General features: G+C 45.2%; 1 protein-coding gene across 4 annotated transcripts in view; it reads right to left on the reverse strand.

Moving 5' to 3' along the window:
- Positions 1-17586, reverse strand: part of CDK6 (cyclin dependent kinase 6) — a 460135-nt gene that overhangs the window by 165400 nt on the left and 277149 nt on the right. The gene's annotated exons all lie outside the window — the stretch shown is intronic.

Below are 17586 nucleotides of genomic sequence, written 5' to 3' on the forward strand. Positions count from 1 at the left end.
CCTTTAAGTCAGCACTCCCCATTTCTGCAGCCATATATTGCTTGTACATTGTTGTGCTCCCTCTCCAGTGTCCTTTCCTTACTTGGCAGGTTTCTATGGACTACAGTTTCCGTTCCTGGATTTTTATGGGTGTAGAAGTGGTGGCCCAATGAAGTGAGCAGAGTAGACTGCCTGAATGTATCGTTGGTGCTGTGGGTGCAGTGACTCTGGGGCCCTGGAGAGTGAAAGGCCAACTAAACCCCAATTAGGGCTCTTTTACTATATTCCCTTGCTTGAATTAGGGCCAAGTGCACCCTTGCTGAGCCAGTGCTGCTGAGGGCCTCTGAGCAGTCGCCCAAGGGAGAGGAAAATTGAAGCAAAGGAGAAACCATGTTTGGGTCTCAGAGAAATAGCGGGAATGGGGATGGGGTACATGCTTTTTAATAAAGGGGTAAGGAGACAGTCTGTTTACAAGGAAGTAGCAAGTATATTTCATTAGTGAAGCAAGTGCATGGTCACTGGGGCCCAGGGCTGTGGGTGGCCACTGCATCATAATTATGTCTGTCTTACTTTATGAAAGTGGCATTGGGACTCATATTCATTGCTAAAATTAGAAGCAAGCTATCCTTAGTGTGTCACACTGATGTAAACAACAAAGTTAGGGATAGAATACTTGAATAAATCTCAGTCATTGGTAATTACTTGGGCTGCATTGCAGTCCATCATTATTTTGCACACTATTCCATCTTAGTTTGAAGCCAGCCATATGCAAATCAGTCTTGACCCTGCTCCAGTGTGAACAGTCCATTCTGATCTGCCAAGCCATGTCCTCCATGAACCAGACTACAAGCAACCCAAGACCAGTTGCACCCTTAGGCTCATCAGTCAGGTACACATTGGTTCCAGTGGCACAGTGTGCACCGGACACCATTTGGGGCATCACCCTGATGTATACAAAAAAGGAGGAGATGTAATGCTTGAATTAATCTCAGCCACTGTTAATTACTCGAGCTGTATCCCAGTCCATGGTTGGTGCAGCACGTGCAGTTGCATTGGGTTCCAGGAGTTTGAACGTGATTACGAAATTATTGTGAGCAGGGTTTGTTGATCAATTTCTATTTTTGTTAGATGCATTTGCTCTTGTATAAATTGCACATGTAGTGTGGATTATGAAGTACAGAATAAGTATCCCTGAAATGATCTCACAAGTCCAGTCCAGTGCTCAGCCCTGCCTTTCCCGCTCCCCCAATTCTTTCCATGAAGTATTGGCGGAGGCCCAACTTTGAACCCTTTTGCATAGGGGTTCAGAGCAAAAATGTTAGAACTCTGGTCCTCTGCATCTAGAAGCAAGTAAACTTCATGTTATAAGTTACATATATCTTATTTCCTAATGGCAATGTACTAGTACTAGATATGTTAAACTATGTAGTATGTTACTGGTAATCTCCATGTGATACTGCTGCCCAAACTCTCACCAGGCCTGAGACATGACAGTGTCCACTGCGTTCTCTAGTTGTCTTCCACTCCTCTTTTATCCCCTTGCAAATGTTATCTATGCACAGTGGTTTCCACCTTGATACAGATTTGACGGTATGTGAATTACAATAACAGATTCCACTGGCACAGCTCGTACCTAACATATTGTAGTAAGTAATACACTTGCGTAGTTGACTTTAAGAAGAAGCATATGTAAGGTATGGGAGTTCAAGTTTAATGAAGTGGAAATAATATTCCATATTTTAGGGTCCAGAGAAGCAACTTTCTCAATACATGGAAATTTGGCATAGAAAGGCTATAACAGGCTGTGCCAGACAATCTTAGAAGACTGTTAGGTGTCGATTTTTTCAAGTAACTACTCGGGCCAGTGAGGCATGGTCAAACATGATGCAGTGAGGACTCACCAATCCTGGTGCGATGCCCCAAAACTTTTATAAATCCATGCAGTAATGAGCATCCAGCTCACACATCTACAATGACCTACAATGCAATGTCGCCACAACATACGAAATAAGGAGAGCAGCAAACGGTTGAGAGTGACCTGAGCTACTCGGCTTACCAAGAGTCAGAGATAGCCAAAATGGACAGTGCAGCTGCCTAAGAACTGAAGGTAAGGTAAAAAGGTAAAGGTAAACAGCCGTTACAACGCGGTCATAACCACGCGTGACCGTCACCACCAAGCTGTTACCACACATATGCCTTTACCACGCATGCTTTTACCACGAGTATGCATTTACCACACATGATAAAGGCATAAGCGTGGTAATGGCTTTGTGGTGACGATCACAGGCGAATATGACTGTGTTGTAATGGCTGTGGATTAAGTAATTAGACACTGGGGTGTCTGTGGCAGGAAATCTCATGGGTCAAGGGGGTGTATGGAAGGTATATTAAGAATGACGGCGGAAAACTAAAAAAATGGCAGAGGTCGGCGTATGTTATCCTGGTTTGGCGCCCAAGGTAACACAGCGGGAAAAAATAATATAATATAATTTTATTATTATATTATGATTATTAAAATATTATCACAGCGGATGAGCCCCACGGACCGGGAGACCAACGCGGAAATTAAGTACCTGCAATGAGGAGAGGGAGGCTTGGCGAACATGAAGCTCATAAGAGTAGTGTGGTCTTGGAAACGAGGCTGTGCATGCGCAGACTCAACAAATGGTGATGAAAGACAACATGAAACTAAGGGTATCGGAGGTGTGGCCATGGAACATAGAGGAGCACACCAGGAACTGCAGGGTATGTCACTGACATAACGATAAGGACAAGTGGTAGGTGAATCGGCATGAGAGGGGAGCACAAGTGCGAGAGCGCATGATTGCCAAATAAACTGAAATGTTGGCACAGAGCCGAAGAGCTGAACTGAGTGAAAGTTTCAGCGCTATAGGTAGTTATACACATATCCACCCAAAAAAAAGTGCGCATGAAGTGGTATGCGTGGTTAGTGTAAGCGTTGTAATGGAACTTTGAAAGTGTCCGGATGCCAGTGTGATGAAATGGTATGCGTGGTAAAGGGATGCGTGGTAGTGAGTCATGCGTGGTAGTGGACACGTTGTAAAGGCATGCATGTTGAATGCATGCGTTGCTATATCATACATTCGAGCTGGCCCAGACTGAGAGCTGCAGACTGTGGCCAAAACAACAGGAAGCAAATCTAAGGCCAAAGACCTAGGCGATGAAGAGGAACGGAACGCACCCTTTACTGTGGAAACAGAGCCCGAAACCACAACCAATAGGGAAAGGACAATCGCAGGGTCTGCAGGAGTTGAGTAGGGAACTGATGACAGGGTCTAACCAATCGCCAAAAACTAGCGGGAGGCGGGGTGGCTGGGCAGCATCTCCCACACTGGTCAGGCCCTCTAAAGAACTCATAAAGACACCCACAAAACCGCACTGTACAAGGGTAGCAGACAATAGGGGCCTTCAGCCTTCTCCTTCCCCTCCCTCCTTGGCATCCTAACTGTGATGCCCGCGTGTGCCACAAGATGGGCCCCCGCTGCCCTGACTACGGCACCAGTATGTCGTAAGGCAGAACTCTCCAACAGTGAGCAGGAAGAGTGAAAATGAACCAAATTAGGCCTCTGCCAGCTGACCTACGACATAGCAAAACACTAGTCATGGCTCTATATTATGGTCTGCGACCTGCCAGGCAACACCTCACCCACATCATTACGGACCTTCCTATGGGCGGCAGCCCACTCCATAGCTACCCCTTCAGCAAAATGGTGAGAAATAAAGCCGCCAAATAAGCGACACACCAATCCAACACTGAAAAGCATGTGAAAGTCCTGTAAACTGCGCCCATGGTGGAAGAAGCGCAGGGAGCTCCAGAGGCCCATCCCTAAATGATGTCATGGAAGCTATCCAGGACTGAGGGGCCTCAAAGGAAGCGAGGACAGATGCGGTAGCAGTGGGTCACGCACTCATCTGAGCGGACCTACATAAATTCAAACATCGAGTGACACAGGTTGAAACACAAACAGAAGTGACACATGCAGTAGCAGATGTGAGGCGCAAGATGGAAGGCCTAGCTCATAGAACTAAGTTACTCAAAACGAGAGCAGAAGATATGAAGTCCAGATCAAGGCATAACAACGTGCCCTTGGATGGCCTTTAGGAAAAAACGGAGGGAGACTTACTAGAATTACAATTAGAGGATTGGATCACCAATGACCGGAAACCTAATGGCCTGCTCTGTATTTTCTCCATAGAGCGCAAGCACAACCAGTTGTGCCACCCCGCACAGTTATATTCAGACTGCTTAATTATAGGGGCCGAGATGTACTGCTACAAGAAGCGTGCAGAAGGTCACATATCCACATACGAGATGCTGAAAAAAAGTTATCCCCTGACTACACCCTACATGTGTAATGATTAAGCCAATCAACAGAGGTGTCAAAAAAACTCTGTGGTGACTTGAACCTTAAGTACATGAGGCTATTCTCCATCAGCAAGGAGTACGTCAAAACAGATTAACATTTTTCATGGCGCTGGTACAAGCGATCGGATTGCTTTGACAAAATAGACAAGAGAGGAGGAGACGCCAATGGCTATTCGACACCTAGGGGGGTGAACACCCCAGACTGAAGCCGAAACTAAGAAAGACGTGCAGGGCAACTTGAAACAGGGCTGGAAGGCAAACAAGAGGGGGTGGAGGATAGCAGGGACTGAATTGAGAGGTGCTGCTTGAGCTTGTAGTTTAGCGCCACACCTCAGACATAGCCAATAGGATCTAACTTTGAGACCTTCACTGGAAGGAGGGGAAATGAGACCTAGAACAGTATAGACACAAATTAGGGACCATAGACCACATAAATCAAACAGTTATACCGTTTAGCTGTGCACATCAGTGCAGGAAGAGGGAGAACTCCATAGTTAGGGGACTTATAACTTGTGTAAGAATGGGCTCTACTGGGGTGGCCCCGACGCCAAAAGATTCAGTAGTTATTTCATGGGTCAATTAGGCCCAGGGAGAAATGCTGCCATTTTACCATGTACAAGTTTTCTAAGTTGCCTTTTCTTTCACACAATGACCTTTGACACACATTTGTGTCTGTGACAATGCAGGATTAGATTCCAGGAAGCTACATTGCTTACATATTCTATTTAGTGAGAACATTTTCACATCACCTTGAACATCACATACAAGGCATCAACACACATTGTGCAAATATCGTTATTTGTTTCCATCCATAAGGCGGCACAGCTATCAATAGAGCAGAACAATGACAGCCGGGTTAAGGCCTCGGCTCGAGAGCAACGATGCTTTTGGTTATAAATAAACAACCATTTCTGGGTCTAGGCAGAGGAGCGCTTGCTGTCATTGTGAGGTCACTACATTCTGAAACCACAGTCCAGCTGCTTGCGGATCTCTCTATGAGGAGGAATGTCCAATCTGTGACCAGGTCGGGTCCCTGCATTCCTTCCCTACAGGTAATGGGGGTTGGTCATCCAATGGGGCATTCTTGGCAAAACGCATACATACACACTAGAAATCCAGGCTAGGGAACGCATAGTCGGAGTACGCTATCTACACATATCTATTGTTTTGATATGCCTGCATATATACAGAGTTTTAGCTAGATGGTGGAACTGTTCATTCTGCCCACTGTCCTTATATTGCTTATAACTTTCATCTGCTTCGTATATTGATCATTGCAGCACATATATACTTTACAAGAATCACAGTGGTTTAATAAATATTGAAAAACATCCCTCAAGGAATTCCTTGATCATTTCTCTGAAAGAGAGCACAAGTGGCTGATCGAAAGGGCTCTAGATCTATTTACCATGATGCCAGGGGGTTCAGGGTTTTCATGTTCTGTGGTTTTCAAAGCCATTCACTTCCTATCTAGGTTTAGGGGTAAGCATGGTGGCACTGTGGGCCAGCTGGCCTCTAGGACGACATATCCTGCGGGGGGTGCTTGGAATTAGTCTAGCATCATTCCTACATTTTTGTTAACCCAATAAACGTGCATTTCCTACTGAGAAGTGGGGAAATGCATGACATGGCACCACCAACATTGGTTGAATTGGTTCTTATTTAATGGACCACCTGAGTAGTTCTATTCTGTTTACTTAGAGATCTCTACGTACCTCTAATTGGAGACGTCCGTGGTGGTAGGGACTATCCTCCTCAGCTGAGTAGGTAACTCCTATGTATTGGCTGTAGGTTGTTCAAGCTTGAACCTTCAAAGAATCTATTTCCCATTGTGCTAACCTCTCTGTAATTCATTCACAATAAATGTCTGGAGATGAAACCGCTTCAGCACTTAACATTGCTGAGAACTGCAGTCACATAGTTTCTCAAAATTGATTACAACATGGTCTCCCATTTGCAGGTGGAGATATCATCTTATGGGTTGACGCACACAAAGCATTTAGGACAAAGGTATTCTATTCTTGTGTTACATTCCCAGCTGCAGACTACACCACACAGTTATGTCACACTTACAAACAGGATGAAGCACCAGACACTTATACACCATATGAAAAGACAGAAATACCGTAACTTACCAAGAACACATATATTGGTTTAATAGTGCCCTACCACACACACCTGAAAATGTTGGACTCGGTCCCCTTAGCAATGAGGGAGCAACATGGCCAGTCTTGGCCGGATACACACTGCATCCTAATGTTGACAATTTGTCAGCAGCACAGGTGCAAACACTATATAAAGATTTAGTGACAATATACAGATGTCTTAGACAGTTCACTATGTGAACAGGGACACTTAACTCTGAGTGGACTGCTCAAGCTGGCACCAGCCCACAAACCCTAAATGCAGTCATGGAAAATTTCATGTCAGACATTTGAGGATTCTGTTCTGGAATATGCAAAAACAAATCAACTTAAGGAGAAATTTCCCCACACTGGCCCACAGGAAAAACACAGAATATAACAATTTGCTTGCGATGGGGATGGCTTCCCCTGTTGAAGACTGTGTAACTTGGGGTACAGTCTTTGCTGCAGTAAATACCAGAACACCTAGTAATCCCTTCTTTGGCTTTTTTGCCAGAAGTGCTAAAAAAATCTAGCATGATTATGGGGCAGCACCTGCCCTGTATTTGAGGGTGAAACTGATGGACAATTTTGCAGCAATATCCGCCATAATGTTAAGCAACATTAAAGGGGAAGCATCAGCGTTAGTTATACGCCAGCACATACGGATCTGCCTCCTGCACAACGAAATCACAAATTACCGAAAACTATTTAAGAAACCTATGCTACACTGGGTAGACATAAATTGGGAGCAAGACATGGTAAACCTCAATTAAAGCAAGCACCAGAGTCTTCTACAAAGAAGAAGTGAGATAATAAGAAAAACAAAGTCATAGGTTGGTCTACTCAACAGGTAACAACTGAAAAATTCTGTAACCTGCGTGACCGTGATATTAGACCACCTGACAGGTATCAGGATACTGATAAACTTTCATCTCGTTCCTTTTACAAGCCATCCAATAAACGTTTGGAGAGAGGTGGAGGCTCAAATTGCAGATCAGAAGAGCATGTGAAACCAAAGAACTCAACACTCAACTGACAACATCATTAAACAGGAAGAAAAACCAAAGACTTCAAATCCTCAATTTAAAAATAAGAAGGTAACCGGACATAAGGTCAAGCATGCACCAGATTTTGAGGACTCTGCTTATGAGAGAGGACCGGGCAGGGACCATGCTGGACAGCATGGCAGAAGTCATGATAGTGCACCAGAACATGGTGTATTGTCTGGAGGCAATAGCGCTGAGTGAGCATATCACAGTGGAAACACTGGATACTAGGGTAAGTGTTCCACATCGTTTATATGAAATACAAGTCCAAATGGAGAGGGACGTACCCAGAAACATAAATGTTCAACTTTGGAAGGACTTAACGCAAGGTTACAATGTTCTTTTGGCTGAAAAGGATGGGCCTCCTGATTTCATAACAGTGTGCCCAAATGGGGAAACAGTAATTTTACCTGCTTTCTCCAACCTCGTTCTAGATTCAGTTAAAACACCCATAAGCCAAGGAGTGGGCACTAGCTCCTGCGTTATAACGCAACCATGTGGGGTGAGGGGACAGATCCCATTACTATAAAATCCTATTGAGGATAACCCCATAGCTTAAAAAAAATATCCAATTAAAAAATAAGCTAAAAAAACAAGCAAGGGAAATACCCCAACAACTTGAATATCAAGATGTAATAGAAAATTGCACCTCATCTATCAATAATCCCTTATTTCCTGTAATGAAACTCGATCATTCAAATCATCTAGTATTAGATTACAGACACCTAAACACAGCTACTCACACATTTGTAGTACACAATGCACACAGCGCCGCACTAATAAATAAAACAGTGCAGAAGAAATACAAAGTTACACTTGTTATCTCGAATAGATTTTTCTGCCAAAATATTGTGCCTGGAAGCAGATATCGGACTGCTATTAGATCGCTCGACTCTATCTGACTGCCATTAGATCGCTCGGCTCGCAGAGGCAGTTCTGTCGATTACTTCAAGGGTATAAGAATAGCCCCAGGCGGCACTCAGCCAGAGTACCCGAGCTACTACAAACATTTGATGACAAAGGCATTGTCCTATGTTGATGACATCTATTTGACGGATGATGACCTCATGGAACACTTGACAAGAGTGAATCGTAAAATTCGCTCATATGGGCTACAAAGTTATTTTCAAAAATAAAAAATTGCCCATTTCAATGTCCTCTTTCTGGCATACAAGCTGTCAAGTGAAGGCAAAAGCCTTGCAACATATTTTTAGAGAAGCGTGCGCTACTTCAACTTCCAACTCGGATTAAGAGGAAACAATCCATATTGGGTTTTCAAAAATTTGGCAGGATTTACATTCCAGATTAGGCAGAACGGGTGAAACCATTTTACGACTTGATAGGTCCAGACTTTTTCAGTACACACTGGACACAGGTACACAAATATCATACATTCCAACCAAGCTGACAAGATAGCTTCAAAATACTTACTCACACATGTAAACACCACACACCTGGAAAACTGCGTCATCACAGGAACATCTGTGTTATGTTTATTTACACAGTACCGACTGCATATAAATCACATTTATACACTAATGCTGAAATGCATTTTGTACCTACAAAAAAAGTACTTCCAGATGTGCAGTCTGCTAGGGTGAGACAGCAAGCCCTGGCTCAGGAAAAACACATCACTGCCGCTAGTCTAGTGCCAAACTTAGAGGCTGTCATAAGAGTAAGCATTCCAAATGCTAACGCTTTAAAATACAATGGGCTAACTCGCTCACTGCAACAGATGTAGATCACAAGTTTGACTCTACGCTACAAACACAAGCATTTTTGCACAATGAACAAGAATATCCTCTACCTTTTGAAATAAACCCTTTAGAATGCTTCGATTACATCATATAAACTAATGGCTCTGCCCAGCCTGCCGTAGGGACAGAGCACCAATACTCAGCAATGTGCGCAATTGTGAAAGGGCACTTGCATGATGGAGAATTCCATCCTGAGAAAACCTACACGCAGTCCCTTGGTGACTGCACAGTGCAGTTGGCTAAACGTAGGGCTCTGGCACTGGAGAATACGGATCCCTGATTCCCCACAGTTATAGTGTGTTATTTGGATGACTGTGTCTGGTCTTCTAATGAATATTTAAATTATTGGAGCCAGAATGGGTTCAGAGACTCAAAGGGTTGCAAAATCAATCACAAGTGGCTTTGGGAACAGGTGGCAAAGCTGAAAGATTGCTTGCCTGTGACTCATGTAATACACACCTTGAGTGGTGCACACGTTGCAGGGAATCCCATGGCTGATGAATCTGTAAAAACAACAGTTTGCAATCACTTGTTCAAGTACGAGGATAGACAGAGACATCATGGTGTATGTCATGCTACTCACAATGACACCCACTTCCCACAAGGCTAGCCACTCTAATATTCCTACAAGTCAGATGCACAAAACATTCCATTTGCTCACAATCCTGGAGTGGTGGGGGATAGAGTGATACCAAACACATATCGCAGAATGGGTTTTAAACTAGCTGCACACAAGGGTCTGGCATCTGCCCATGCAGAGATGACTGCTACAGTTTCATGGTTGCAGCTACACAACTGGTGGCCTGGTCTCTACAAACAAACAAATGGAGTCTGTCCCTCAATGTGACATCTGCCAGAAGATGAAGGGTTCCACCATGGCGTGTCCACCACAGACACCTGTACTGATTTCAAACAAGCGCCTGGCTTGTGTTTATCTGAACCATTGTGGCCTTTTATCATCTGGTGGGGCTTACAAGTACAAAGGATGGAAACAGGGTCTGATGGTGGTAATCCCTGCATGCAAGGAGAAGGCAGAGCACCAGAGGGTCCACAGCCAGCCAAGGCAGGGGAGGAGCGGGACCCAGCAGGGAAACCCCCAAGCGAATATATCATTCCGTCCCCGAGTGATCCCCTGATAACTACCATGCTCCTCTGGCTTGTGAACCTCATCCTACTAACAGTAAAGGAGAGGATCTGGCGTAAGGAGTACATAGACATTCTCCTTGCTAGAGGTGTGCCAGGCGGGCTTAGACCTGACAGTGCAGGACAAAAACAAAAAGGACGAGGACAGGAGGGAGAAGCGCAAACCCAGAGTAGACAAGACAATAGAGAACTAACTGAGGGCCTTCAGGACTTTAGCTTGCGTATTCACAGAAAATGTCCCCAAATCGCGGTAGCCCTCGTTTTGTATGAGAAAAGGGTGCACAAGGCACAGCTAAAGTACCAAGGGGAGGCATGGCTAAAGTCTGACGAAGGTTTTAGGGAAAGAAATGCATGTTTTGCCAATCATGAAATTGGCAATTCCCAGACATGGAGGGCTTCACGAACCACATGGTAGTAGCGAGGGAAGGGCTTGGCAGCCGGGAACCAAATATTTGGCCCTCAGGGTATAAAGGGAAATATGAGGGCCAAGGACAGGGGTTCAGAGGGAAAGGTCAGGGTGGCGGAAAAACTGTGAGGACATGGGTGTCTGTATGCTGGAAATATGATAAAGATGAATGCAGATGGGGGAAAGCTTGCAGGTTCAAACATTGCTGTGGGAGTTGCGGTGGCAGCCACCCCGCCATGCACTGTAAGCAGAGTCAAGGTGCAGGAAACAATAAGGACAAATGCAGTGCAAAGAAGCAAACAAGGAAAGCAGGAGTACGATAGGGAAGACAAGGGGAACAGGAAAGGGGCGGCCTCTACCCACCCATAAATCTAGTGGGAATGATCAAGCTGCTGGACAATTATCCAATAATCAGAGACAGACAACAATTGTTTGAGCAGTACACCAGGGGATTCCCCATCCCTTACAAAGGTCCTACGGCCCGCGGTTTAGCAGCAACCTAAAATCCATACGGGACAACCGTGAGACAAACAGTACGCAAAGAAGTCCAGCTAGGCAGGGTATCCAGTCCCTTTGCTTCCCCACCGCTACCGAACATGATAGTCTCACCATTAGGGGTGGTACCCAAAAAAGAAACAGGAAAATATTGGCTCATACACCACTTATCACACCCACAGGGGAACTCAGTAAATAACTGGCTAGAGCTGGAGAGCTGCTCGGTATCATATTACTTCTTGGATGACCCAGTAGCACTGATCAAGCAGGCAGGGAGAGAGGCAATGCTAGACAAAACTGACACTGAGTCAGCATTTCGCTTACTACCGGTACATCCAGACAGCTATCACCTGCTAGGTTTCCAACTGGATGGTAAATACTTCTAAGGCAAGTGCCTACCCATGGGATGCACCATTTCTTGTGCCTACAGTAAATGACTGGCTAGAGCTGGAGAGCTGCTCTTTATCATATGCCTTCTTGGATGACGCAGTAGCACTGATCAAGCAGGCAGGGAGAGAGGCAATGCTAGACAAAACTGACACAGAGTCAGCATTTCGCTTACTAGTGGTACATCCAGACAGTTATCACCTGCTAGGTTTCCAACTGGATGGTAAATACTTCTAAGGCAAGTGCCTACCCATGGGATGCACCATTTCTTGTGCCTACTTTGAGGCGTTTAGTAGTTTCTGAAGTGGGAGCTGAGAGCAGGCCAACCGGAAGGCGAACGGGTGCACTACCTAGACGACTTTCTTTTAATTGGCAAAGTGGAAACAGGGGAGTGGGCAGACCTGCTCCGCCTATTTATGGGCCTGGTAAGGGAGTTAGGAGTCCCACTAGCGCCGGGGAAGATGGAGGCACCAGTCACCAAGCTATCCATTCTAGGCATAGAACTCAACTCAGTGGGCAGGACTTGCAGACTACCAGAGGAGAAGGTGGTGGAAATGCACCAGATTATCTCAGACTGCGGCAGCAGAAAAAGGCTACGCTAGGTGAGGTGCAACAATTGCTGGGGAAACTAAACTTCATCACCAGAGTAATCCCTGCTGGGCGCCCCTTTGAATAGACCTGCGTCTTAGCGCAATACTCTATGCCAGAGGTCTTCAAACTTTTTGATGCCGAGACCCCCTTGTAAAACCTTTTTAGGCATAAGGACCCCCTTCCGACAAAAGTTTCTAGAAACTGGTACTCCTCATCATCAACTTTTGACAACCATAAATGCACCTGTTAGACCTCATCACCTCCCTCCATCATTCATCCACCCACGCTTTCACACACCCATCCATCCACCCTTTCATCCTTCCATCCATACATCCATCCTTCATCCATCCACCCTTTCATCCTTCCATCCATACATCCATCCTTTACCCATCCACCCTTCCTTTCATCTACCCATCATTCATCCACCCACCTTTTCACACATCCATCCATGCAACCTTTTATCCATTCATACATCCATCCACCCTTTCATCTTCCCATCCTTCATCCACCCACCCTTTCATCCTCCCATCATACATCCATCCTTCACCTATCCACCCATCCATCCACCCACCCTTTCATACATCCATCTACCCATCATTCATCCCCCCACCTTTTCACACATCCATCCAGCCATCCATCATTCATCCATCCACCCTTTCATCCATCCATCCTTCATCTGTTCACCCTTTCATTCTTCCATCCATACATCTATCCTTCAACAATCTATCCTTCATCCATCCACCCTTTCATCCTTCCATCCATATATCCATCATTCATCCATTCACCCTTTCATTCATCCATCCACTCATCATTCATCCACCCACCTTTTCACACATCCATCCATACATCCATCATACTTCCTTTCACCCATCCACCCATCCTTCCATCCACCCGTCATTCATCCACCCACCTTTTCACACATCCATCCATCATTCATCCATGCAACCTTTCATCCTCCCATCCATACATACATCCTTCATCCATCCACCCTTTCATCCTCCCATCCATACATCCATCCACCCTTCATCCATACATCCATCCACCCTATCATCCATCCATTCACCCCTAATTCATCCACCCATCTTTTTGCACATCCATCCATCATTCATCCATCCACCCTTCCATCCATCCATCCTTCCATCCACCCTTTCATTCTTCCATCCATACATCCATCATTCATCCATCCTTTCATTCATCCATCCACTCAGCATTCATCCACCCACGTTTTCACACATCCATCCATCCTTCAGCCTTTCATCCATCCATCATTCATCCACCCACCTTTTCTGTGCCTCGCTCATGGGGGGGGGGGGGGTCAGTATCTCTCTGCGTCGTCGTCCTTCTTCTTTCCCGCTCACGGAAGGGCATCTCTGTGCCTCCCTGCTGGGGGCGGGGGACGTGTCACAGGACCCACAGCTCCAGGTGCGCAACATCCATTGAACTCAAGGGCTACACAACAGCCACTCCCCCAGCCCCCCCCCACCCCCATCTCGTGTATGTGAGCCCAGCTGTAACAGCTTCAGGGACACACACACACACAGTCACACCCAAGTACTTGACAGGTCTTTAAAAGACCTTTTACTTGTTAATGAGGCGTTGATGTTTTTTACACCTCGGTGTGAATTAGGCCTCCACCGTGAGCACCCTCGATCAATGCCAGGAACTGCACTCTGCAGAATCTGCGACCCCCTTCCCAGGACTCCACGACCCCCCTGGGGGTCGCGCCCCACAGATTGAAGACCGCTGCTCTATGCGCTTTTGGCCTCAACTACAATTCGTGTGAACCATGTACACTTGCTCGTTCGGCTTACGTATTGTACGGAAATTTCTGAGCCCTCTTATTCAGATCTTTTAATCAGGAATCCATTGGAGATATCATCTACTTACCTGGGACAATACCCTGTCTATTTGTGGACTGTAGCCTTGCCCTGAAGAAGACCACATGGGTGAAACGCATTGGTTGTTTTGTGTAAACCAATTAATAAAAGGATTCACCACAACATCAAGAGAACAAGCATTTATTTCTGTCATCCCTTTCTTTCTGTGTTTTTGGGATTAAACCCTATAAGTGTTGTTGTTACCATAATGCCTCTCTCACTCTTTGTGTGTATCATTTATTACTGTTGGCTCAAGAAAGTGGGGTGGGAACCGTGCGGCTGGGCATTGTTGATTCCATTGTGCTGTTGAAATGGATAACTTTCGTTTTTGATCCATATAACTGGAGCCTGGTAGGACGCGTCCAGGTTCAAATTCCTGTCAAATAGTTGGTCATTATTTTGCAATGTCCAAAAGAGCCGGTCATCGCCCTTAAAAGTTCAGTGTCATGAGAGTATCTTTGGGATTACAGCCCTCTCGGATTGCTCATCTATAACAATGGGCAGATACAGACGTAAAGAAAGGAGAGAGAGAAGCCTTGTGGGCCACGTCACATCACGTAAGATGGTGGCAAGGCTTCGTTGGCGACAGCATCCAAGGTGTCACTGCGCTTATTCAAGGGGGAACAACCTCTAACGTGGGGTCAGTGACTAAGGAGGCTAAGGTTGTTCTAGGCGTTCAGCGCCTACCTTTCACTGGCCCTACTATGGTAAGCCCCTGCACAGTGAGGCATTCTGTATGTTAGTGAACCTTGCCTACTGCTGGCCGTGCTGTGTATGCGTGAATCCTTTGCGGTTTGCTGCTGTCTATGCTGAACGAGGCTGGGTGTGACTGGCGGATGCTCACATTGCAGCTGCTTTACTGTAAATATTATTTTGGGGAGAACCATGCCCTGTCCGCCCATGATACCTCTGCGATGAGAAGTTTCTGCTGCTGTGCATCCTGCGCCTATTGTCTGCAGGCCCGGCGTCACGGCATTTCGCCCAGCTGGACCCGGTCACTTGATACACCAGCAACATGCCTTTTCCTCCACCTCTCAGGTGATGGCATTGGGCCTGCAATTAAACGTTTTGACATCTCTTTTGCTATCGTTGTGTTTTTTTAACATTACACTAGGTACTGGTGTGACTAGCATCGGAAGTGGCGCTCGCACGTGGAGTTTGTAAGCTGCTGTACACGTTCTGCGTATGACGCAATCTTGCGGCAGAGTTTGCTGTCAATGATCGGTGTTTAAATGAGGTGTGCACTACGGCTGTCCGTGCGTCACTGCGTTGTTTATTCGCCTCTGAGTGCAAGCCTGGATGTTAGAAAGAGTAAACGAAAGAACATTGTTGCCCCTCAAAACAGTCATCCAGTGCTTCAAGGTCTAAAATATTGTCTCACAAATTCCAACTGCAACTTTAATTTGGATTATTTAGACAGGACGGATTGTATTTAACTGCATTTAAAAGACACCGTGTCTCGAGTGGACCTTGGCAGCACACATTACTAATTTAGCTGACAACCATTGCCCTAAATGTAGTTGCTATTATCCAGTTGAAATGATAGCAATGCATTTTCTTTTAAGGATGAAGGACTAATTCGGCCATTCCAGGATTGGAAGCTCTGCCCAAATTCCCCATCCTAAAATAGACGCATACTAAGAAGGCGTGAGCATTTGGGAGGGGCCACGTATTATGAGAAATAATGTATCTCCCAAAGTCCACAAAAAGATAGCAAGTGGTCATGGGTCCGAGATATTGTAGAGGAACTTGCATCTCGTCGGTATTGCACACAATAGATAACTCCGATGTCACTTACAATTTCCTATAAACCTTGGTGACGATTCGAATACCGTATTCCATGTATTAGAAGTATACGCAAGCGCATTGCCACAGTTAAACTGGCAAGATCCTAAAGGAAATTCTTAGACCGGCAAAAATGTGTTTTCTGGCACTTGGTAATCCACATGCGTGGTCCCTTTGGCAAGGTCAGACTGTTTACTCTCCGCCGCATTCTTTGCCGCTGAAAAAGGTACTTTGAACACCACATTCCAGTGGCAATGCCAGCGAGGCACTGAAGCAGACTTTCCCACAAGAACTGGAACGGTGTGTGAGATCTACCCTTTTCAAACATATTAGTATTTAAACAGGGGAACACGTATGTTTACTCAGACATTAGTTACCATCTCCTCCGCTCTGAATTTCACACACCATATTTATGTACTTTGCTAAAATAAAACAAAAAACAACTTCATGCATCGTTCTCTGTGTGTTCATCTACAAGGCTCTGCCAAAAAGGCAACATTAAAAAAAAAAGAACAGAATTTAACCAAATATACTTTATTTATGCACATTTAACAATTTGACAGAATTAGGCGTTATTTATTTGCAAACAATCTGTATTTTCGTGAGCTTTTCCTTTGGGAAAAGTATCAAATCAGTACATACATTATGTTAGGACAGATGGATTTGCTAAACATGTTTTACGCATTATATATATATATGCCGCCACAGAAGTTTTTAGTTGATGGGTGAAAGAAAATGCACTATATGCTTCCAGATGAACAATGTACTTACCTTTGATAATGCTCTAAATGTGGATATCACCACAGATTCTTCACCTTTAGAATATTCCCCATGTGCACTGCTTAATTTGCAAATAAATAAGTGCCAGGGCCCTCGTCAGGAGGCCACTGCAGCTTACACCACACATTCCCCCTGGTAGCGCTGCTAATGCCAGTACTACTGCAACTACTAACCGTCATACACCTACAAGTGTGGCATTTTAGAATATTCCATGCCCCCAAAGCTATAAGATTGGCTTGGACGGTAGTTAGTAGTAATTTCAAAGTATAAAGAATTAATAAACAAATGTGTTGTGTTGATCTCTAAATCAGACGAAACAGTGCCACCATGTTGTATAATGACATAAGTAAACATAAGGAGATGATGGACGGAGTGCTAACATTTTTCTGACACTCACCCTCAGTCACAGATCTGGGTTGGATCCATCATCGTTCTTTAGCTCACTTTGCCACCCCAGTTCAAACCCAGCTATATGCAAATAGGTCTTGACCTTGTTCCTCATGGGAACAGTCCAACCCGAACTGCCAAACTAGATCTTCCCTGGACCGGAAATTATCGCCTTTTGTTTGCTCAGAATGCCATAAGTGCCAGTGTTGACAATTAAGTGCGATGCTGAGCACCGGAATCCACAGGCTCCAACTAAGCACTGCCCAGGTGCCAGAGTAGATACAGTTTTTCTGAAGTAGTGCTCCTGCGCTCCACTAGTTGGCTCCACATTGGCTTCGTTCTGCCCCGGAAGAGATGGAGTGGAGTCACATATAAGGGCCAACCCAGCATGCTTATGTCAGTTTCTTGCTCCACTCTTGCTTAACCTTCAGACACAGAGC

This window comes from Lissotriton vulgaris, chromosome 10, assembly GCF_964263255.1.
Source record: "Lissotriton vulgaris chromosome 10, aLisVul1.2, whole genome shotgun sequence".
NCBI lineage: Eukaryota > Metazoa > Chordata > Amphibia > Caudata > Salamandridae > Lissotriton > Lissotriton vulgaris.